The 25629-nt window shown below is 52.5% G+C and overlaps 1 protein-coding gene across 1 annotated transcript in view; it reads right to left on the minus strand.

Annotated features, from left to right (window-relative positions):
* DLGAP2 (DLG associated protein 2) overlaps positions 1-25629 on the minus strand; it is a 317447-nt gene that overhangs the window by 224770 nt on the left and 67048 nt on the right. The window lies entirely within an intron of this gene.

Genomic DNA, 25629 nt, shown 5'->3' on the forward strand with positions numbered 1-25629 from the left:
AGGTGAAGGAGGTAACTTATTTGATGAGTGAAGGGAAGGCGGACATAACAGGAAATGGCTTTCCCAAGAAAAGTCAGCGATGTCAGGCAGCTGTGCAGCATAGACCGAGAGGGGAAGATTTATGATTCTGCTTCCCTGAACTCAATTAGAGTAAAAGCTGAACTTCCATCTCAAATACCCCACAGACGAAGCTGCCACTGTCCCAAAGTCCTTGGCCAAGAACACGTGCCACTTCTCCCCAAGCAGCTTCCCCAGTGGGGCGGGGGAAGGACGTGTGCAGGGCACCCGCCCTTGGCCAAAGTCCCGTGCAGCTGGGAATGCGACAAGTACTGACAACTGTAGGGCTCTCCTCCAGGGGTGACCCATTCTCCCCCACGCCCCCGCTCCCTCTCTTTGTTAAGAAAGAATAATCCTCACCCAAGTGTGGTCACTCGTGACCAAGAGGGTAGCCCCAGTTTCCCACACTGAACAGACTACAGGAAATAAAGCCCCAGTGAAACCAGTGCCCACTCAGTACTGTGCAAAGTTTGAAAATCACTTTCAAAAGCATATTTCCCACCCTCTGGGAGTTGCCTGTTTGTTGGGACACAGAACAACCCTGCCAACAATCAGGGACTGACTGAGCACTAATATCGGTGATGACAAGGACAGCGCCATCTCCCGACTGTGCCTGTGCACAGGGCATCACTGTTCTCCCGTCAGCCAGCCAGTCCGAAACCAGGCACCACTGAGTCACTTCTCTCCCTCAGCTGCGCCTGGCACTCGGCGTCCAGTAGTATAGTGTCACACACACGTGCACATACGCACTCACACGGGCACATATGCACACTCGCTCACGCAGTCACAATCCCGGGTTCCTTGCGACTCTGCGTTCCTCATCCACAGCCAACATGCCCTTTCCAGCACTTTCCAAAGAGCCTTAGAGGTCAACACCAGGCAAAAAATCTCCCCCAAAAGAAACCACCAATCTTGCAAGCTGGGGAAATGCTGCATGCACATCGTGTGATCTACTGGGAGGGTGAAAACACAAGTGACCACAACAGTCCCCCCAGTCCTGCGGCTGAAGGCCACGTGCCAGTGCCGCCGCTGCCAGACGCGAAACAGCTGGCCCGATGCACCTGCGCATGGGCAGGTGCGCCTCTGACACCGGACCGCTCCCGGCGCAGCTTCCTCCGCGAGCTCCGAGGCACAGTGCCTCCCGGAGTCCCCCCATTCCAGCTTCCGGACGCCTCCGCGCCACCAGCCAAGCGGCCGCGGCTCCATCCGCAGTCCTGCCCGTGGGCCCGCGTCTGTGCTGGACGCACCAAGGGGCGCCCACGGGGCCCACGCAGGAAAGCAGGGACCCGGCAGAATCCAAGACCATCCGGGCCGGCATCCTCGGGGCCGACCACCTGCGTTCAGAAATGACACTCGTACCTGTTGACACCAGCAGTGGCCGCAGGTGACACCTGTGTTCCGTCTGACACAGGCGCGGCCTCGGAAATGCGAGGGACGCCACACCATGGCCCGGCCGGGGGGCAGGAAGGCAAGACTCCAGCCGGCTCACGTCCTGCTCTCTGGGGGTTTCCAGGAAGACGCGAAGGAGAACGAAGTGGCCCTCCCCGCCCACAGCACCTTCAGAAATCCGTCCACTCCGCCCGCCTCTCCGCGACGCGCTAAACAGTGACTGGCAGACATGGCGCCGTGTGCCACTGGCGCTGGGCGAGCAGAACGCCCCAACCGGGCCCCAGTCTTCCCTCAAGGATCGTCCGTGGGACCTCGAGCGCGCCCACATAGCCCGGAACACGCACGCGTGACCCCGAGTGCGCACACGTGACCTCGTGCGCTCCCGCGTGATTCCAAGCGTGACCTCGACCGCGCTTGCGTGACCTCCGAGCGCACCCACGTAGCCCCGAGCGCGCATGCGAGCCCTCGAGCGTGCCCGCGTGACGTCGAGCGCTCCCGCGTGACCCCGAGCGCACACACGTGACCACAACAGCACCATTGTGCACTTTCACAAACTGTCCCTATTTACGTGCTCTGTCATCTGTCCGGATTCTTCCAACTGACCATCGATTCCTAAAATGCTGATTTCAAGGTTTCACGTAAATCCCAACTCCTCTGGTGGGGCCGGCCTGGGCGGGGTTTACCTGTCCGACTGCCAGGTCGAGGGGACTTGAGGTGAGGCCGCCGGCCGCGTGGGGTTATAGAAACCGAAATAAAAATCAAGGAAAAATTAAAGTTCAGGCCCTCCGTTGCAGTGGCTGCTTTTCAGACGCGCAGCGGCCACCAGTTTGGGTTGTGCAGGTATCAAATACTTGAACCATTTTCAGATGAAGAAAACTATACGTGCCTGGGTCCACATTTCCCTGACTTCGTAAATCACTAGTCATCCTGGATTAGAGCCACCCCAGTGACCTCATCCTAACGTAGTTAGATCTGCAAAGACACTATTGCCAAATAGAGTCACACTGAAGAACCGGGATGAGGACGCCAACCTATTTTGGGGTCAACCCACAAGATAGGGTAAAACTCGGGAACCAGAGGCGGGAGACCTGGGTGTCATCCTTAACCCTGCCGTTTATTACAAGTCACTAGTGTTCGTCCCTCCTTCAGAGGAGCTGCGTTGGAGCGCTCTGGGGTCATTCGATCATTCTGCCGAACCATTTCTGAACCGGTTTGTAGGTCATTTGCACTTGGCTTGTTTCACAGCCAAACCTAGCCGCCACCAAGGGCGGTAACTAGCTCCATGACATCTTTTTCTTTTAATAATCTTTGGCCCCAATCAACATGCAACTCTCCAAAACTCAAAGGACAAAAATGTCCTGATAGGAACGAAAGGAAAGAACACACAAGAGGCCACGAAGGAATTCACAGTGCTTCGGGCGCCTCGCGTGTAACTCAGTGCTGGAGCTCCCATGGCGTGTACACTTGTCCCTTCCTGGGGCGGCCGTCCCCCGCTCCTTGTCTCCCGCCCCACGTGCCGCTCGTGCTCGCTCTCACCAGGAAGCCGGGACTGTGTGACACCGACCTAAACACGCGTTACCGAACCCAGCAACGTCTGGGCTCCGCTCCGCCACGCTCTGCGGTACGCCGCCAGGTCGCGGGGTTTCTTCTCTGAGCTCTCGGCCTTGGCCTTTGAGCTGTCCCTTCCACCACTGCTGCGCTCTGTGTCCCCATTCGTGAATTCCACAGGAATTTCATGAGTGGGTGCCTGTTAAATGCCAGGTGGTCGGAGCCCCAAAGATGACTGCTATTGGGCAGGTAGAGGCCAGAGCCCGGGACAGGCACAGACGCGGTGCCAGCGAAAGTCTGGGCATGATGGCTTTCAGTGGGAGGTGGGGCATGTCACTGCCTCAGTCTGTTATCGCCACGTCCTCCCGGCTGAAGCCCGTCTGCTGGCCCCTCTCTCTCTTAACAGCGGCCCCTGCTAGAGGTGACATCCTTGACTGCCCCTGACTCCCAGCTTCTGGACCCGCGGCGGCTCCGCACCATGTGAGGTGCAGTCTGCACCCCAAGTTGTCTCACCGTGCGCTCCCGGTGGATGAAAGTTTCCTTCCTCCCCTCCCCCCTCAGATTCCCTCCCTCCCCAAGGTCACCTGCCCATCTGAGACTCCCAGGACCAGAGACAGCAAGACGGGCAGTGGGGTGCAGTAAATGTCCTCCCGACCTGCGCGCGAACCTTGGTTTCTCGTCTGCAAAGCCGGAGTGGTGGCACCACCCACCCCCACCCCTGAGCGCTGGGACAGCCGCGGGCCCGACGCCGGCGAAACGCCGGGGAAACGCGCTGGCAGCACCAGGCTCGCGGAGCGATGGGGCCGCCGGGGTGCGGCTGCCGCGGGTGAAGGGCAACAGGGCAGAAACGGGGACTGAGGAAAAACAGAAAGAGCCGGAAGCGATAACATTTTGAAATAATGATAATGTATCCACAACCCAAGAAGAGGATTCTGTGCTTATCAAAAGAAAATTCACAGAAAAAGAAGGAGCTTTTGGAAATTAAAACCAGGAAAACCAAAAAAAAAAATTCAAAATGAATTCAAGAAACTATCCCAGAAAGCAGACAAAAAAAAGTCAGAGTCGAGGGGGACATAAAATGATTTGGCCATTCCTGGAATACACTATCTGAGCGAAAGAAGTTCAGAACAAAAAACCCATAATCAGAAGGGAACACAGTGCTGAGCGAACACAAGCCCGCACGTCTGAATGACATGAATTTCTGAGTTGATAGGCCCACTGAGCACCCAGCACAATCAATACAAAAGGACCAGCCTCACATCAGTGTGAAAATTCAGAGTCAAAAGAGGGTCCCAAATACAGCCAACGGACAAGTGACTGGAAGCCAGAAAATTCAGAAACAGTGCTTTGGAAACTATGAGAAAATAAAGGCCCCAAACATAAGCCGCCAGCGAAAGGAGGCACCGTGAGACAAGCACGGAGCAGTGTGCCCCTCAGGACATCTCCGGGAAGTGCAGAGGAGCCTCCACTGGATCCCCAAGGGGCACCTGGGCCCTGGGCCGACGGGGGAGGGGTGGGGAGAGCCAGGAGGGACATGTCCCCAGAGCAAAAGGACTGATGTTGGGTGCACGGAAGGAAAGAAATGTGCTGAAGGCATTAGGGAATGATCCTGGCTTGTTTTTTAAAGAGCAATTAACAGTTAATAAAACATTGCATAAAAGAGACATAACCCTACAAATTTAATGTGACATAAGTACTAACTCTTGACTTATCCCAAAATCAGGATGTGATGTTGAGCACACCGGGTGGGGAGAGGAGAGGTGCTGCAGGAGAGAGGGTCCCACCACCCACCACAGTGGGCAGGCGGAGGACAGGGCCAAGAGCCTTGGGGCCTTTGGGCAGCAGGATGGGGGAGGGGTGTGAAACGCTGACTTGGCTCTTTATCATAAGCTTTTTAAAGCTTCACTTTTTAGGGTATGCACATGTTTAAATTAAATGAAATTAAAATTAACTCATAAAATAATGTATGACACATCTGCACAATGATCTTTACAGCTATGAGGAAGCCGCACTGAAATGTGCTGACGAACATTTTAAATGACCAAGACACCTATTTGGAATTAAAGCACTTCTACTGGGCATCTTTATAGCTTTCTCATTATGATTTGCACACATCTGTAAACGCGTAGTCTTTACCTCTTTGCTCAAAACATACGTCCTGTAAACCCAAAGAAAAGCAAATGCTGGGTTAAGAGCTAGAACAACATCTAAGTAAATCCAACCCGATCCAGAGTCACTTTATGATAAAATGCTTATGAAGGGCTACAAAAATATTCAAGCTGTAGTAATCAAGACAGTGTCGCATCGGGGAAAGAATCATCACATAGATCAATGGAACAGAACGGAGAGCCCAGAAAGACCCAGGTAAACACAGGCACCGATCCCTGGCAAGGAGCGAAGCCTGTCTATTCAACCAGTGGCGCTGAGACAACTGGGCATCCGCGTGCAAAAAATAAGTCCTACACTCGGGTCTCACACTCCTCACAAAAATGAACTCTAAACCGGTCACAGACCAAGTGCAAAATCTAAAATACTACAAAACTCCTTGAAGATGACATAGAAAACCCGGATGACCTTGGTTTTGGCAATGACTTCGTAGGTACGATGCCAAAGACACGATCCATGAAAGAAATAATTGATAACCTGGACTTGGATGAAATTACAAAGCTGTGCTCTGCGGAAGACACTGCCAAGAGCAGGAGAGGCCGAGCCCCGGGCTGGGGACATTCTTACAGGAGACACCGTGAACGACGTATCCAAAACACACGAAGAGCTCTTACGACTCAACAAAGAGAAAACAAAGGTGACTAGTTTTATTCAAAACGGGCCAAAGACTTCAACAGGAAAAGACATACAGATGGCAACCGAGTCTACGAAGGTCGCTCCTCATCGTAAGTCACCGGGAGATGCAAAGTGCAATGACACGCATCACCTCTGCCTGCCGCTCCGACCACCAAGCCCATAGCGCTGACAGTGCCCAGGCCGGGAGACGCGGAGCTGCAGCGTCCCCTCGAGGGCTGAACTGCTAGGAGGACGGCCCCCTGTGGCGTCCGGGCCCGAGGCATGACGCCTGTGCCCAGGACCCGGGCTGGCCCGGCCAGCGTCCTCTTCACCGAACACTTCACCGACTTCTGCTCCGCAGACAAGGGCGTGTTTGGTTCTGTTTATTTAATTAAATCCAATCAAATTTATCTGCAATGTAAGAAGATTGAGCACTGACCTCATGTGGCCGAGAGCAGTCACAAGCACGCGGTCATTTAACCGGTCAGCTTGGCACGGCCCCAGGCACAAGCGACTCCTCAGGGGTGCCCCTGCAGTGAGTGGAGGTGTGTCAGTCGGGGTTCTGCAGGAAACAGAACCAAATACATAACAGCGTGTATGTGCTGTGTGTGGTGTGTGGGGTGTACAGTGTGTGTATATGTAGTGTGTGTGGGGTGTGTGTATATGTCACGTGTGTGGGATGTGTGTAAACAGTGTGTGTACAGTGTGTGTGTATAGTGTATGTTGTGTGTGTTGTGTGTGTGGCGTGTGTGGTGTCTGTGTATGTCGTATGTGTGGTGTGCATATATGCCGCGTGTGTGTACAGTGTGATATACAGCGTGTGCGCCCAGCCCCCAGCATCTCACGAGCACACGCGGAGAACACGGCGCACGTCCCGGCCGTGTCCCGCCTGGCAGTGGGCTGCTGGCCGCCTGTCGCTGTCCTGGTTCCGGAGGAGCCCCCACACCACCGTCCGCGGCGGCCGCGCCCTCCTCCTGCCCCGCCCACAGCGCCGGGGCGCCCGCTTCTGCCCTTCCCCAGCGACACATGGGGTCCGGGCTTTCGAGGGTGGCCATGCTCGCGGGTGTGCGGCGGCCTCTGGCAGCTCCTTCCCCAGACACACGTACACACTCGGACACCGTGGCACACCTCACTGCCACACGGTCCTCTGCACACACGGTCAGCGGAGAGGCTCGGGTATCCCCTCCCCTCCCTACCCAGCCATGCCCACCTCGCCATGACACTTTCTGGCAGTTCTGGTCCCCTGACCCCAGGCTGGCCACAGCGGTGGGGACTGTCCCCACTGGGACATGTCCAGGACCCCCTGTAGCAGTAGAGACTGTCCCCACCAGGACACATAGGGAATCCCTGCGGCATGGCCTTTCCAGTAGAGCACCCTGTGTGCCCTTCACACGGGACACTCCCAGCCTCCCACACCAGCTGGGGGGGCAGGTCAGCCCCCGCAGTCCCCCAGTCCCAGGGGGTGCCACACCTGCGTGGTGACAGAGTCCCGTGAGCCCCCGAGGACCCACACAGATGAGGCTTCATTGCACGGCCCTCAGCTGCAGGGGTCTGGGGTGGGGAACAGGAACCGTGTACTCCAGCCTCTGGCCGCCAGCATCGCCTGCCACCCGACCACCCGGGAGAACAGCTGGGCCGAGGATGGTCCCTGGGCGCTCTGTCCTGCCTGCGCCCAGCTGCCAGCTGCACGTGGACCTTCTGCACAGCCCGGCCCTGCAGACGCCCCGTCCGCCCCCACCCGGGACCGCCTCCCGCTCGGCCCCCGGAAACCGCGCTTTCCGAGCTTGTCTGAAACGAGCGCCTCCTGGACTCAGGCCACCCAAGTCTTGGTCACCGACAGCTTTCCAAAGCTGTTGCCTCCCACAGTGCCTGAAACTGTGTCCCTAACTGGAACGCAGCCCCTTGCGAACGAGGGGTCTCTTCTGGACCAGGTCCCTCGTGGCGAGTACCACGACGTCGTAGGAGCAGCCGCTCAGTCCCTTCACCGAGCGCCAGAACAGCAGCTGCTGGACAATGCAGGGGTGAGCGGCACCCCGAGCCTGTCCCCAGAGCATGCGCAGGGGGCCAGGCTTGCAGACCTGTAAGGCCCGACCACATGAGCAGCGGGGGGAAGGACATGCCTGCGTGAAGGCATGCCGGGCCTGGTGGGGGGCGGGGGAGGATGCCACCAGAGGTCACCTCAGCACAGCACAAGTGACAGTTTTCAGGAAGAACAGCTGAGAGGGGCATGCGAGGCAGAAAGGGCACCTGCTCTCGCGTCTCGGGCGAGCAAGGAAACAGGAAACAGGAAACACTTGGGCGGCCAGGCTGTGTGTGGGCCTGGGATGGGCACAGCCGGCGACGCCCTCGCGTGGAGACGCAGGAGCTGTGGTGAGCATCCGCGCTCCACCCCGTGGGGACAGAGCCTCGGAGGAAAGCTGCGGGAGGCACAAACTTACACCTCAGAGCGACAGCCCCGGCTCCGAGAGCAGAGCGGGAGGTCAGCAGGGAGGCGACCGTGGCCAGCTCCAAGACCCGGCGGTCTGTGGGGGGACGAGGAAGGTGCCAGCAGCGGCGGCGGGGTGGGCAGGGGCCATGCACGCCAGGGAAGCAAGCCGGGGCTCGGGAAGGGGTCCACAGCCTGTTTCTAATTTCCCCTTTAGCCGGAACTGTGTTTCCCAAATTACATTCCCAAGGGAGAGAGTTTCCTGGTCAAAGACGTCGCACACTCAGCGTGGCAACTGACTGTGATGTGTGCACACTAGACCCTTGAACGTCCTGCAGGATGACACCTGCCCGCTGTGGGACGCGTGTGCTGCGTCTTGTTAGTGTTACACTCAGACAGGGTTCTTTAGATGTCTCTATCAGAAGTGGAGTGTCCAAGGACCATCGTTCCAATTTCTGTGCAGCCAAGGGGTGGAAACCAGGCGACATTCACTGCCATCCCCGGCCGAGCTCCAGCACACAGGGCGATGCATCTTTTTATCGCCCACCCAGCACCCAGTGTGACTCAGCCAACCGGAGTCCGTGCGAGTGCGAAGTGACAGCCCCACACTCCTGAGGCGAGCGCAGTCACTGTGGGGGACGGGGGCGCCAGGGCGGTGACGGGGTCCTGCTCAGACACCCGGCAGGGAGCCTTTCTTCCTACAGAAAAGAGAACCGAATCCGCCTTGTGGTCACAGAACACACAGCTCACAAAATCAGCCCATGACACAGCAACAACGCCGCACTGACCCGGGTCATGCGTCCTGTGCAGACTGATGTGGGGTCGCTGACAGCCAAACAGAGCCCAGTGGGAGCAACTGGAAGTGACCCCGGCCATGGACGCAGAGCCGGACCCAGAGCAACACTCATTGATGGAGGGGCGGGGCACAGAACACTCACCTAGGAGGGGCGTGCACAAATCTCTGGTAACGAGCTAACTGAATAAGCAAACCACTCGGTCTCTCTGGCTGCCTCTGAGTGATACTTAGGTTGACTACGCAACAGAAACACGTGCACGTGCGTACATGTGCGTACATGCGCACACACACATATAACGTACGGAGGTAGGTGTTTCTTGGTCAAAATACTTTTGAGTGTCTGTTACCTTCTCCGTGAAGGACCCATTTCAGGTATGACAGAGAAAGGTGTGGATAAACTGACCACTGACATCATGAACTCGGTGCCCAGAATGGGCAGGAAACAGCGGTGCTCGCCTGTCCCTGTAAACATGGCGCAGTGCGGCTACCACCGTGATGTGCACGTGGAGGGGCCAGGACATTTCTGAATGAGCCAGCTCAGCCAGGTGAGGGGGAACTGAGGCTCCCCTGCTGCACTGCACAGTTCATTCCAGGAAATCGAAGTGGCAGATACTATGTCACCAATAAAACAGGAGAGGAGGGCAGAAACGGTGTGCTCTTTCTAATTTGTTTCTACCGATGTATTAAATGGTTCCAATTGCCATTCTGCTTCCAAAATAGGATGATCTGAGAAACACGAAAAACCCAATTCCCTGGTAAATGCCCTGCAGCCCACTGGGGCCACGAGACCCACGCTGGCCAAGGCCACGCAGCTCGAAGGACGGCCGACTCCTCATTGTCCAAGTTTGGAGTTCCCGAGGAGGCTGATTCCTGTGTGAATCAGACAGTGTGCTGACTGCTGGGAGCAGCCGACAAGCACGGCCAAGACACAGGGTTCGCCAGGGGGACACATGGAGGCCTGTGCACAGTCAGAGAGAAGACGGTCTGGCAGCCACGGGGCTCAGAGCTGCTTCACCCACCCACCCGGTCAGCTGCTTCACCCACGCAGCCATCACCTCAGGGGCGTCCAGGGGAAAGATCCATCCTGGAACCAGCACACGGTTGGAGCTTCGCCAAGCAGAGAAACGAGAGATTGGGGAGGTGGTGGCAGAAGGAACTAAGTAGCAGGTTCTCAAAGGCCTGGCTCCCCAGGAACAGCATCGAAGATGGCACAGACGGAGGGAGACTCCCACAGCACCCGAGGACGGGCCGTGTCAGGGAAAGCGTCTGCCAACGCCAGCGGGGCTGCTCTTGGGGGAGGATGGCGCTTTCCAAGACAAACGAGACCCCAGGCACAGAGCGCCCAGGGGGCAGGTGAACGCTGCTGGGGGCCCACCCGGGCTTGTCCCATGGCACCACCGGGCACTGCGCTCCGCGGTGCTCCCCGTGCTCCATCCCCGTGCTCCGCCCCCTGTGCTCCCCGCACTCCGCCCCCGTGCTCCCCGCTCCCCGTGCTCCCCGCACTCCGCCCCCTATGCTCCCCGGGCCCGCTCCTCAGGCCCATCCTCAGGCGCCCATTCCCTGTGCTCCCCACATTCCCCCAGTCTCAGGCTCCCTCAGCCTGCGTACTCCACCCCTCAGCTCCCTCGCCTCCGTGTTCCTGTTCCCTCAGGCCTGCTCCCGGCCTCCCCAGCCCCTGTTTTCCAGCCTCCTCTGGCTCTTTGAGCCTCAGGCCTCGTAGTTTGCTCTAGGCCTGCTTCTCCAGGAGCTGAAGCTTTGCTTCTAGGTTTCCTCAGCTCAGAGCCTGACTTCCGCCTCTGGGCTTTGTTTCTCGCGAGGGCCTCCACGCTCTCAGAAATTTCAAGACGTTGCGCCTCTTGCTCTGCTCTCAAAGTACCCGATTGTTGTGCAATAACAGCACAGCTGCTGCCTCGAATGTGACCCTTGGTTTAGTCTGCCCAGCGGCTGGAAAGTGGCTCGATCCCCGCAACCCGCCCTTCGAGCTCAGGAATACACTGGTCAGGCCCAGACAGAAGCTTCCCAAATGCCCACCAGAACCTGGGGTACACGGTTTGCAGACAGCGTGTGTCCGTGTAAACACTGCACACAGCGTGGGAATCACGCCCCTGACCGTACAGCCCGGCCAGCCGTGGTCGCTGAGGGGCCTGGAAGCCCCTGGAGATAGCTACCCTCGGCTTCCTGAGGAATATTTGACAAGTACAGTCATAATGTATCTATACTGTGACATGCTGACTTGACACATTGGGAAATGATGACAAGTCGGAGTTAACTCACATGTATGTGTTGACAACGCTGGGGATCCACTCTCAGCGAATTTCAGTCACACGACACGGTGTTTCTAGCTGTCGTCACCGTGCTGCGCATCACGTCCCCAGAACTTACTCACTGCACAACAGAAAGTTGGTGCCTTTGACCAACATCTCCCCATCCCCAACGGCCCTGGCAACCGCCACTCACACTGTTTCAAAGACAAAAGCTTTTCTAGTTTCCACGCGTAAGTGATACTATAGATATTTGTCATTCTCTTAGAAATTTGTGATACTATAGATATTTGTCATTCACTTAGAAAACTGTCGGCCAGGTTCATCTATGTTGTCACAAATAGCAGGGTTTCTTTCTTTTGGACACGTGCATCTCACGCTCTTTGTCCATTAGCCTGTCACAGGACAATGGACACCTAGGCTGTTCCGCCCCCCCTCAGCTAGTATGACTAACGCAGTGAACGTGGACACCCACGCACCTCTCTCAGGACCCTGATGTCATTTCCTTTGGTCGTGTGCCCAGAAGTGGGGCCACTGAATCATATGGTGGTTCTATTTTTAATTTTTTGAGGAACCTCCTTACTGGCTGTACCGATTTACATTCCCACCAACAGTGTACCAGGGTTTCCTTTTCCCTGACAAATAATCTGACTAAAAAATAGGCAAAGGACCTGAACAGACATTTTCCTAAAAAAGACATACAGATAGCCAGCAGGCACATGAGAAGATATTCAACGTCACTAATCATCAGGCAAATCAAAGCCACAACGAGATGTCACCTCACACCTGTCGAAATGGCTATCATTGAAAAGGTAGGAAATAACACAGGCTGGCAAAGGCGTGCGAGATGAGCGCCCCCCTCAGGGCAGCTGCGGACGAGCACGCCACCGACCCTGCAGTCCACGCACCGTCAGCATCACGAGATGACGAGTGTGAACCCCGAGCTGACTGCCTTGTCAAGGAGACCTGGAGAGCGAGAAGCTCAGAGGAGCCCACTGAGAGTCGGATCCGACATCTGAAGGGGGCCTCAGGACCGACCCCCTCGAAGGAGACGAAATTTGACTAGAACCATTTATGCCCCCAGAGCATGACGGAAAACAATGCGGCGACCAGCTAGCAACCAGTGGAGCCCAACGGCTAGACGCCGGCAGGGAAAGGGAAGCAGGGGACCCTGGACACCCCCTGTCACCCCAGGTGACGCGGGGGTGCCCAAAGCTGTGCCTCCCCGGGAAGCCACATCCAGCATTGAACAGTGTGTGTGTGGGGGGGGGGGCACAAGATAAATGTCACTGAAATAATCCAGCCAGTCACTAAACAAACCAGCAGGCAATGGGGCGGTGAGGGCACTAATACTGAGCCGCTACGATGTTACCGAAACGCTGTTTCCATTCAATTTATAGCACATGCAAAAAAACAGGGAAGTGTGACTCATGCACCAGAAAGCAAGCAAGCAAAAGAAACTGCCCGTGAGAGCCGCCGATGACCAGATGTTTTAGAAAAAGACTTCATAATCGCCACGGAACTAATGGGGAACCATGAGTGCGGCGGCGGGGAGGCAGGACGAAGGTGTCGGAACGAATAGAGAACCCTAACAAAGGGACAGAAATCATCAAAAAATGAAAAGTCTGCTGTTCAAACGTCAAACGACTAAAACGAACACTCACCTCAGAGGCTTCACAGTAGATCTAACTGACAGAAGAATAAACAAATAAAGAAACTCGAAGATAGAGAGCAACAGAGATTATGCTAAAGAAAGAGGGAAAACAGACGAAGAAAAATAAAAACCTCGGGAAGGCGAGATACAAAAGAAATAGCCCAAAATACACAGTGGGAAACCGTGACATAAATGAAAATGCACCATTAGAAAATATTAGTGCAAATAAAAAAGCAGGAAGGAGGGAGAAAAAGACATGAAGAAGACTCAAGAAAAATGGAAAACGAACAGGGAAATGGCAGATGCGAATCCAGCTGACTTTCCACGCGATCCATTCGGAGGCCTGGATGGTCAGAACAGATTTCAAAAACGTGAGATCCAACTCCATGCTTCCTGGGGAGGCGGCTGTGGATTCAGAGATGCGAAAGGGTGGAAAAGACCGGGCGCCACCGCAGCCGGGACCGAGGTCAGACGGAATGGACTTTCAAACAAAAACTGTCTCTAGAGATAAAAAGGGGTCTTTTAGATGATAAAAGGGTCAATCTATCAGAAACATATGACAGTTATAAATATATATTGATAACAGAACACTAAAATACGTAAAGCAAAGCGTGTCGAAAATGAAGGGGTGTATTCAACAATACTAGTTGAAGACATCGATCAATACCTCGTTTTCAATAATGAGTTGAACAACTAAACAGAAAACCAACAAAATAGAACAACACTAGAAACCAGCGAGGCTTAAGAGACATCTAGAACATTCTACCCGATGGTAGCAACAGAAAACACAATCTTCTCAAGTACACATGAAACATCCAACAGAACAGACTTATGTGCTAAGCCATAAAGCAAAATTCAACAAATTTAAAAGAAGAGAAATAACAAACCATGTTCTCTGATCACAGTGGAATGAACTTAGATATCAATAATAAGGAAAAAGTTGAAAAAGGAATCACAGACATGTAGGAATTAATGCACTCCTAAATAACCGATGGGACAAACCGAAAGAATAAACCAAAGAGGAATTCAGGAAATACTTTGAAATTAATGAAAATGAAGACACACATAACAAAATGCATGAATGTAGCAAAACCAGTGCTTCGAGGGACATCTAAAGCTGTTAATGCCTAGTTTAAGAAAGATCTCAGGTCAGTGAGCCAACCTTCCACTGTAAGACGCCGGAAAAAAAGGCCAAGGAAACCTAAAGCACAGTAGGAAGTTAAAAATAAAGATTAAACAGAAATTTATGTAATAAAGACTATAATAAAAGCAAAAAAGTAAATGAAACCAAAAGCTGGTTCTATGAAAAGACCAACAAAATTGATAAATCTGTAATTAGACAGACCAAGGAAAAATGGCAAGGCTCAAATTACTAGGCTCAGAAATGAAACGGGACATTACTACAGACCTTTCCGAAATGAAAGGGTTTATAAAGGAATACGATACATGCTATGGCAACGAATTAGATAGATAACTTAGATGAAATGGACAAATCCCCAGAAAATACGAACTACCAAAATCGACTCAAGAACAGACGATCTGAATGAACCCGCGACAAGATAACAAATAAATAATCAAAAAGCATCCACAAAGGAAAGTTCAGACCCAGATGGCTTCTCCACTGAATTCTGCCAAAAACGTAAGGAAGAATCTGTACTAATTCTTCACAAATTCTTCCAAAAGATCTAAGAGAAGGGAACACTTCCCAACTCATTTAATGAGGCCAGTTTATCCTCTTACTGCAACCAGACAAAGACATCATAAGAAAGAAGAATAAGGACCAACACACGTTATGAACATGGATGCAGAAATTCCCAATAAAATACTGGCAAAACTCACCCAGCAACATATAAAAATAATCATAACTTCTCGATTAAAAAACACTCAACGAACCAGGAATAGAAGGGAAATTCCTCAAACTGATGAAGGACATCTACAAAATCCGACCGCTGACATCATTCTGAACGGTGCACGGCAGACGGCTGCCTCCGCAAGGTCAAGAGCAAGACCAGGAAGTGCGCCTCCACCACCACGTTCAGTACGGTACCGGAGGTCCCAGCCAGGGCACGCGGGCCGTGAAAGGAAATAAAAGGCATCCAGATTGGAAAGGAAGAAGTAAAGCTACCTCTCTTTGCTGACGTGGTCTTGTATATAAACGATTCTAAGAAATCAATTAAAAACAATTAGAACTAACAAATGAGTTCAAGAAGGTTAAAGAATACGAGATCAATATAAAAAATCAATTGTAATTTTATGTACTCGAAAGGAAAAATCTGAAAATCTAACTAAGAGAACAATTCCATTTACAATTGCATCAAAAAGAATAAAACACTTAGGAATAAATTTAACAAAAGTGAAAAACGTATACTCTGAAAACTATAAGACGTTGTTAAAAGAAATTAAAGATCTAAGCCAATGAAAAGACATCCCCGTGCATGGATCAGAGGACTCAACACTGGCAGGGTGGCGACACTCCCACCCTGACCTACGGACTCAGTGTGGTCCCTTCAGCCAAACTGACTGTTTCTAGAAACTGGCACGGTGACTCCGAGCTCACGTGGACTTGCGAGACCCAGAAGAGCCGAGACGGTCTTGCAAACGAGTGACAGCACGAAGGGCTCATGCGTGGGTTTCACAGCTCCCCACGAAGCAGTGGCGACCCTCGCGGAGTGGAGCCGGCACGAGGGTGGATCGACGGGGCTGAGCGGAGAAGCCGGGCGTAAACCCGCACGCTCCGGGCCCGGCCGACATTCGAGTGCTGCCCAAACCACCGCATGGGAGAAGCAGAGGCTTCTCAGCAACCGCACTGGACACCCGGACAGCCACGTGCGGAGGACGCACGGGGCCCTGACCTCAGCCCGTCGACAAAATTAACTCAGAATGGATAAAAGACTCGTCAGATACAAGATGCAGGACGATCAGCATCTCGGGAGAAAACACACTGGTGATTCGTAAAGTTCATGGCAGTGAAGTGTCTGTGACAAACGGGACGAGACACAGACGGGCCGGCGGTCGCCCAGGAACGCTGACCCGCCGACTGCCGCCTAACTGCGTCTTAAATGGCTGAAATGGGAAACTTCATGTTACGTATATTTTTCCACATTCAGAACAATTAAAAAATTAATTTAAAAAAATTAAAAATAAATGGGATATTTTTAAAGGAATGAAAAATAAATAGGATATTTTTAAAGGAATGAAGTTCTGATACACGCTACAATATAAATGAATTCAACCTTGAAAACATTGTGCTAAGTAAAAAAAATCCAGCCACCAAAGATCACATGTCCCGTGACTCCACACATACGAAATGTCCAGCACGGGGACATCTGCAAAGACACAAAGCAGATTCGTGGGTACAAAGCTCTGGGGTGGGAGGTGGGGGGTCGGGGGGTGATGCTTCAAAGGGCAGGATTTCCTTTCAGTGATGAAAATGCGCTGATATTGACTATGGCTGTACACACTAAAAACCACCTGGTTATAAACTCTAAGCAGGTGTCCTGTGTGGCGTAAGAATTATTTCCTCAATAAAACGTTTTAAAAATGAGAGAAAAACTCTCCTTGGATAGAGGAAAATTTTGGCTGTAGTTAAAAGTATGAGTGTAATGTTTGCTCGCCTTCTTAGTAGGCTTTGTTTTGAACTTGAATAATAAGAAATAGAAACTTCAATATACTGTTTAAAATCAAATTTAAACACTAGAATAGATTCCTTCTAAATTTCTGGGGAAAATGAGAAGCATGCCCACAAAACACACACAGCATAGAGTGAAATGTGTAACATTTTTTAAAGTTTTAAGCAATAAAGATAAAAACTCACACAAGACTAGCACAAAATATCTGCCACGTTAAACAGGATGAAATCGCCCAGGAAGAGGAAGCCCGGCCGGGGCTCCGGTGCTGCTGGCCACACGCTGTGAGCACCCGAGGTCGCTGGGCCCCAGAGCACGTCCCCACCTGAAGCAAGCAGCTGCACAGGCAGCGGACGCCCAACCCTGGCCCAAGAGCTTTTCTGAGGAAGAGGAGACCGCGGAGGAGATGGGTCAGAGCCGCGCCCTCCCAAACGCACCCTTCCCGTTTGCAGTGTTGATTAGACAGACGTAAAATGAACGTTCTTATCTTAAGGGGCAAACGAGACAGCACCCGTGCGCACGGACAGCACCCGTCCCCGTGGAGAGAACGTGTCCCCGTGGAGAGAAGTGCGAGGCCCGCCGTGCGCGTGAGCATGCCAGCGGAAGCCTGTCCCGGGCGGGAAGTGGCCCCAGAGACCATCCACGAGGGCCCGCAGCGGCCCCATGGGGGGACAGGGCCTGGTCCGCAGGCTTATCGCAATCCGGCTGCAAGCTCTGTCTTCTCCCACAGGTGAACGCCACACAGGCACGTGTGCTGGACACAGTGGGGCGGCTGGCAAAGCGAAGGGCGAGGAGTCGGTGGTGGCCCTCGCACAGTGCCGCCCAACGCGGACCCGGCCAGGGGCACGTTACGGCCTCAGGCCAACAGAGACAAGGACGGGGCTGAGAAGGGGTTTGGAAGCAGAACTGACTGCGATCAGGACGAGTCCCCAGAAGTCAAACTTCAAACGATCTCGAATCGACCCTAACAGTCAGAGGCCGGTGCGAAAGCCCCAGGCTCTGCGAGCTCGGCTTTTAGAAGGGACGCGTCGCCTGCCACTGCAGGGTGGTGGGCGGCAGGGGCAGCTGGCAGGTCTGGCCCAGAGAGATGAGAGACGGCACGCTGCCGGGGGTGGCACCGCCGGCGTGCCAGGCCAGCCCGTCGACACCTGGTCGCGGCCCCCGGGAGCAGAGCGCGGACGCCCTCCCACGTCCCGCTCCGAGATGGACGCGAGGCTCAGACTTTCGACGCGTTTATATCTGAGATTCCTGAGCCCACTCCCCCACCTTCCTGCACCCGGGAACACGGACAACTTACAATTTCAAAGAAGAAAACAGATGTCAGAAGAAGCTGCTCTATAAAGATGACAAGAAAGCTGATGAACATACATATTAATTTTTATTTTAAAATGACTATTTTCAATGGTCTCTTTTAAAAAAAATAAACTCTCAGTGTTAACGCAGGACCTGGCCATTTGTCAGGTGAGCGTCCAAAACACAGACAACACCCGCCACTTCGTGACTGTGAATGTTTACTAAGGGGACATTGTCGACGGCCACCCCTGAATCCTACGTTTCACAGCTCCTAATTCCCCGTGCATGGAAACCGATCAGTTTAATGAAAAGGAAGTTGAAAGGTCACATCAAAGCATCTTGCGCAAAGCCCCAGAGAGCCTCCCGCAGCTGCTCGACCACGAGCCTTCACACACTTTTCCGGCCAAAAGCGACTTCGGAACACCGAGACTGCATCTCTGGGGGACAGGGACGCCGGCCTGATGCCGACACTTGTCTACCCCGAAATGAGAGCTAAGAAGTCTCTCTTCTCAGAGAGACTGAAGTCACCAAACCTTAACTATCGAGGACTTAATCATTATTTGTCATGTGTGACGATCAACCAGCCAGGCAGTGACACGGGGTTTAGTTTAGAACTGGGCCACCCAAGCCAAAGAGAAACCCAGGCCGTTGGCACTAACATGCACTTGGATGACCCTGGTCCCTGTGGAGGGGGGGTGCACCCCAATCCCGACACGCCCTTTTCAACGAATGACACTGGACACGCAACCGCCGTGTGAGAAGCACCGATACACGCCACACAGATGAAACGGTGCATGCGGGAACACGTGCACAGCCAAGGACAGCGAGGTCTGGGCACACGCCTGAGGTCAGTCTCGCTGAGTCTCCACGCCCCGTCTGACGGGCCGCACGCTCCGACGCACATGCTCTGGAAAAGAGTTTCCCGATTTTATTGATCAACTATACACACTAATCGATAAAGTATGAAACAGGGTCAAGGCCGGGACCAGTCAGTCTGACGTCCACTGTGCGTCAACACCAGCCTCTGGGGAGCCTGGAACACTGCCATCCCCAAAGCCGGGGCTTCCGATTACATCTCCTCCGTGTTTGGCTCAAACACGCGAATTCAGGAGCCACCGCAGACGCTTCCCATCATGAGCCACTCATTCTACAGACGAAGGAGCCGCGGCACAGGCAGAGCCGAGAGCCCTTCCCACGCCCACGGTTACTTCCAGGGATGAAACTCGCGTCCAGCATTCCTGCCGCCCAGGGCCCCCCGGGACAGCTGAGCAAGGGGTCCAGCAGCCCCGGGACGCACTGCTCCCTGCCGCGGCCAGCGGCTGGCGGGCGAGGGGCGCTCGGCTCCCTCCGTGCTCGCGAGGCCCAGAGTTCCAGCCCGCCTTGCGGACGAGGCCCAGAGCTCCGGCCTTGCGGACAAGGCCCAGAGCTCCGGCCCGCCTTGCGGACGGCGCGTGGGAAGAAGCCGCTTAGCTCCTGCGGTCCCGCCCGCGGCATTGGTGCACCATGCATTCCCACGGTGCCCGCAGCACCCGGAGAGCCGGCTGCAACTCATTCCATATTCAATTATATTGGGATGTATCAGAAAGCCACAACCACGACTGCTCGTGACACCGTGAAAGGGCCGTTCGCACAGATGCTTCAGAAGCATCGCAGGAAGCCGGGCGAAGGCCCTGGTGCAGAGGTTGGCACTTCCTAAAAATTGGCGACATGACAATTCATACAGAACTGGCTTTTGAAATAGTTTCCTAACGATTTCGAAAAAGACACTTTGTGTTTATTTACACTGAGCCACTCAGCACCCTCGAGGAAGAAAGTGCCATGTGAATTGTCAGCGGGGGGTAATCTCTTGGCAAACACGGCAAAGCTTCCACCAGCAAACACATTTCGACCTGCAGAGCGGCAACGCCCCACTGCTCCGGCGGCACAGACAGGGGCTGGGTGCTGCCCGCTCTCTCGGAGCCACGGTTGGTGGAACGCTCGTCAGGCTTGCTGCTTCGACACTTTGAGTAAGTGATTGCTGCGGTTAAAACTGTCAAATACAGTCCTCGTAACTTTCTGAATAATTCCACAGGTGGTCTGGTATTCCACACTTAATTCCATATTATAAAGGTACCAGGTTCGTAAAATTCCTATTTAGAATAAAAGCTGATCAATTATCTTTGATCTACTTGTTAATTTATTCTTTCATTCAAGAATAACTACTACATAGCAAGAACTATGCTAGAAGCTATGGATACAAGAAATATTTATTCTTTAAAAAAAAATGCGCAAAGCAGATTTAGTGTTAAGATTTCAAAATTCTTACTCAAGTATTTAGAAATTTTATTTCAAGTGTGAATAGAAAAGAATTTAAGTTTGAAGCTGTAAGAGTATGAGTAACAAATTAAGTACCAGTATTCGATTTTTCTTTCTTTTTCAGGCCTCTATAAATTAATTTTGAGCATATAGATTACTTTGACAATAAGTGTTGCCTGCAGCGCAGGTATACACAAATCAGAGCAGATGGCTGGATTCTTCCTCTCAATTATCTCAAAAAAAACTTCTGGATGGCAAAAAAAAACAACAAAATAAAAATTCAATACAAAAATATGGAAACAAGATAAAATTTATTTTGCAGATAATACCACAAGCCGTACAGATGATCCAAGAGAATCCACACACTAAGGCAGGCACCAGACAGCGGCACCAAGTCAGTAGTGAAGCCTCAGGCTTGTGACACGCGACAGGATGGCCAGCTAGAACGGGCAAGAGGGTTATTTTAGTCCCATTCGGACATGAGCTAAAACTGTAAGATGCTTGTCTAAGTATACATCTAACCAGGGCTGCCTGAAACCTAAGAGGAGAAAATGACAACTATCATCTAGAACACAGCAGAAACCCTGGGTATATGCAGCCTTACACTGTGCTTGTGAATAGAAGGCTAGATATCGTAAAGATATCTGTTCTCCATTTATTAATCTATAAATTCAAGTTCATTTGAATCAAAATCTCAGTAGTGTTCTGGAGAAGAGGACAAGCAGATTTCATGTAGTAAAAGGCCTGGAATAATTAAAATCATTTTTAAAAGACTAAGTTAGAGACACTTACTCTAAGTATTTTGTTTTAAAGGCACAATAATTAAGAAAGTAACTTATTGCTTGCAGGTTTAATAAATACACTACAGACACAAAACGAGAGCCCGGGACAGACCCACACACATGTGAGAACGTGGCACAGAACAGCTGTGTATTTCTGATTGATGAGAACTGTAAAAACAGATTACCCACATTACAAAATAAAATTAGATATCTATGTCACCCGATACCCCCCAAAAAACAGTTCTACATAAATTAAATATGAAAAAGTAAAATGTAAACTTTAGAACCTTTAGAAGAATTGGCACACATCACATCAAGGTGTAGAAGGTGTTCTAAAGCAAAATTAAAAAACAAAAACTGCAAAACAAAGTAGATTTTAAAATTTAACTAAAATTAACACTGTTAAATGTATGCACGAAGACACCGTCACACAGGCCACACGGCACGGCACGCGCGGGACGATGCCCAATAACGTGCCTTGAAAAACTCCAACGACACATTGTCTCGCAAAGAGACAAAGCTTCGAACTCATATTTCCTAGAAAGGTTTTCTATATTAAAGCCACCAAACAAATCTGTCGCCGCACTCAGGAGACTAATGGTTCTCACTTGATGAAGCGGCATTTCATAAAACCTGTACACAGCCAGAGCCCTTGAAATTCACTCAGAAGTAACATGTCTCCCTTTGAAAAAAGTTATCACCTATCTACCAACTGTATTACTGATGGACCACAGTTAGCAAAACCACCGCTCCCTTGATGCCACTACAAGCAGAAATGAAGTGACACCCAGTGCCTTAGAAGCAAATCTTGGCCACCTGGTCCACCAAGAACTTTGTCCAGTGATCCCAAATTTGCTAGAAGGCACTGGTAAAAATAAACACGCAAAGACTGTGTAGGACAATGTTGTCTGCAGACGTGGTTGTCCCCAGAGGGCGGCCGCCATGCCCGCCCAGCGAGCGGTGAGCTGGAAGACTCCCTCGGCCCGGCAGCGGCCTGTGCTGCTGGAAAACACGGTAAATGAATCCAACTCAGCCATTCACAGAAGGGAGGAGAACAGTCTGCGGGAACTGTCGGTGCCTGACTCTCCCCGCCACCCCCCGCCCCCGCTCTGAGGTTAAACACACACCAGGCTCGGTCACCGAGATTACATTTAATGTGTGCACTTACGCTCGCCTGCAGTGGGAAGCCACGGCCTCGTGACAATGTCTGCCCTTTCCATATTGTTTTTATTAAGGCAAGGATAAGGGTTAGTAAAAAATAATAAGCATAAGTCCTGGAAATGTGCACTGGGGTCCGGTGAGGGAGGTGACAACCTGGCACATGGAGAAAAATGAAACCCTCAGGGATCAAATGCGACAGCAGAAGTTTTAAAAGCTTTTTCATTAGCCCTTCAAATGCAAATGCCCGCTAACCAGAGATGCGAACAAATTGACTTTTTTTTTTTTAAATGTCATTTTGACAGAGAAAACTTTGTCTGCACTGTAGAAAGTGTATCTTCCAGCGTCCGCTCTCACCTTCTAAAAATATTTACCAGTGTGGCTCTGTAAGCTCCCTCTTAGCAAAAATGTGTTGCTGGTATGAATCCTGGTTATTTCAAGGATGACAACAGGTAAAAGATGAGACAGCATGAGAAAAAAACTGTTACCAAATTTTGTTGACTTATCTCTGAATTCTTTAAAGGAAAAAAATCCTTTTTAACTATCACTTTAGTATCACTGAGAAAGGTTTTATGTATCATTAAATCAGACCATTACAATACTGGTTTGTTGCCAGTACTTAATTGTAGCGAGGTAGTTTCATAGTGTTTACAATTTCATGCTACTGTAAAATGATTATGAAGCATATAAGCCCAGTACTGCACATAATGGTTTCTACTGGAGTCTAATTTTATCACTTAAGTATAACACACATACATTTCACAGATACACCCACCCATAGACATACACACACATACGTACGTGTATGTGCGTGTATATATACTATGTCAAATTGTTAAAATATTAGCTGCCCTATTCAAAAATATTCTTATTAAATGTTTATCTTAAGCCTTCAGTGAAACAGTAAAAAGGTTGAAAAGTGTGATGATTTGCTTTCTAAAAAATACTGTCACTGGAAAATAAAACTTCCTCAAGTAAAGAGATTCTTTCAAGGTGGCTACTGCCCTTTGCTTCTACTAGCAGAAGACAAAAAGTTCAAATAATGGCTCCCCCAAATTCTTCACCACCCCTTTCCACGAAAGCAGCCCAACTGCAGGGCGAAGGCAGCGCTGAACCACACGACGGCGTCACTTCAGCGTCCCCCCACTCCACCTCCCCGCCTTCTTCTGGGCAGAGACACGAGCTCTCTGGGAATCTGCACGGCCCCTCGGACACTGTCGGCCCTGCCCTGCCCTGCCCTGTGACTGTGACAGGGCTTGCTGGGCAGGCAGCAGGTGACAGGGGTGGGGACCGGGGCACTGGCGGAAACTGGCGTGGGCACCTCTGCTGCTGAGTCCAGTCTGGGTGGCCGTGGGGCTGGCACCACCTCCCCCTGAGGCCGGATCTCTGCGGGACTCCCTGGGGACAGCGGCCTGGGGACAGTCAGGATACGCACGAAGCATCCTGCTGTCACCTGGAAAGAAGAGATGATGTCGAGGATGCCTGGTGCCGTGGACTTGAAGAGACAGGAGGGGCCCACGACGGTCCTGACCGTCAGGAGACAAAGGTCGTCGCTCCAGTACCAGTGACAACTGCGGGGCGTGAGCACGCTGAGTCGTGAGGAGCTTGAACACACACGGAGTCCCGGAGGAGGATGCACGCAGGCGTGTAGAGAAGAAAACAGCCTCAGTGCCAAGGAGGGCACACTGACCACCTGCTCGCCACGCTGGTCACGGCCACGGCCACGGCCACGGCCACACCCACGGTCACGGTCACGAGCACAGTCACGGCCACGGCCACGAGCACGGGCACAGGCGGAGGCCGCAGGGCTGTGGCGGCGTTTGCGCCCCTGCTAAGCCCCGGTCCGTTCCTGAAGTACAGTGTGTTCTTCACTTTGTCTTTGAAGCAGGAAAGTGAATTAAAGTTTGAGAGAGGCACACGCGCTGGAAAGCAGGGGCTGCACAGGAACAGAGCTCGGAGCGGGTGCTCACAGGTGGCCTGAGGCGCACCAGGTGCCACTTGTCACAGAGATTTATTCCAAAACAGTAAACGAGCCACATCCCCTAAGAGAGCGCCAAGCACACAGACCCGGCCCTGCCTCCGGGACACAAAACCCCTAACAGTCCTATCCGCAAGGAAAGGTCTTAAAGGAGCACGCACTTTCTTGACGACACAGACCAGGTCGGCGGGCCATCCGAAACACAGGACGTACAAACCTTCCAAAATGCCACATTCCCGGAAGCAGAACCAGGCCTCCGAAAACCTAAACCCACACGAAAACAGAGGTACAAAACGGCGACAGGCGACTAGCTCTGACGGCCCTGACCACGCTCTCCGCCTCTGGCTCACGAAGGCCACTGGTCCAGGCGGAGCCTCTTCCTCACGCGAGGACCCTGCCCTTTGCTTCTTCCCTCGTCTTAACCGGTCCACGTACATCACAGGGGGCCGAGCCCACAGCACGGGCCATAGAACCGCAAAGCTGGAGGAGCATCGGCCTGAGTAAGTACCCTCTTCCACTGCTTTACAAGTGGCAAAGGGGCTCATCGTACCTGTGAGGTTCTGAAATGTCGGAAGATGGAAACGTTACTTTGCACCTATTTTTCCAAAAAATGTAGAAATCTCGTTCACATTCGTGGTAAAATAAAATCTCCAGAAATAAAAGCCAAACATGCACTTAGAGTAAAAACATCGTGGCGGCAGCAGGGTGAAGGGTGACGTCCGTGCCCGACGCCCGGGACATGCAGAGAGGCTGCCTGGCTCGGGAAAGGGGCTCTGCAGCCGGCGTCGGTTTAGGATCCAGGAGTGAAGGAACGATTCCGAGACAGCCGCGTGTCCCTAAGAGCGGAGATCGTTTCCCAGCTGCTGGACAGAGAGGGACACACGGCTCCCGGCACCGTAGGCTCTAGGATGGAGAAGGGGCTGCAAGACCAGCGTCCCCTGGGCCAGCACGGGCAGCTGGCCTCGTGACTGCGGCTTCGGCCCACAGAAGCCGTGGCGGGTTTTTGTCCCACAGAACTCAGGAGACACACGTGCGTCATTGAAACCAACAAGTTCATGACGATTTGTTTCAGGAAAAATCCTGAGTTCTCTCAGGATAAGGGCACTGATGTGCTCACTCCACCCAAAAACTCCATGAGTAACTTAGCGGTGTCGCAGCTACCGGACAGCCTAATACCTGCGTGACTTACGTATGCGCCGTCAGGAAAACAGAACGCGCCACAGCGGCCAGGGTGCGGCCAGCCCTAGGCCAGCCCTGGCCGGCTGCAGGCGGCGTGCAGACACGCTGGCTTGGAGCTGTCCACACACCTGTGGGTCGGGCGGGCGTCTGGTGCACAGACACAGAGCAGACAGCAGCCTGGCCGGCAGGGTAAGCCCGTCTACCGCCACTTCACCCGCCCTCGCTGACCACGGGGCACTCGCTGTGACCCTCCCCGAGGCCAGTGTGGCCTTCTTCCCGGCTCCTCAGAGACCAAGCTCAGCGGCCAACGCGAAAGCACCATCTCTCGGCACACGGCGTGGCAGCGGCATGTCAGCCCCTCACAGGCAGAAGCAAGTGCAGCCTTTACTTCACGCACAAACCAAGAT

The sequence above is a fragment of the Pteropus medius genome, unplaced genomic scaffold (assembly GCF_902729225.1).
Source record: "Pteropus medius unplaced genomic scaffold, Ma_sr-lr_union100, whole genome shotgun sequence".
Lineage (NCBI taxonomy): Eukaryota > Metazoa > Chordata > Mammalia > Chiroptera > Pteropodidae > Pteropus > Pteropus medius.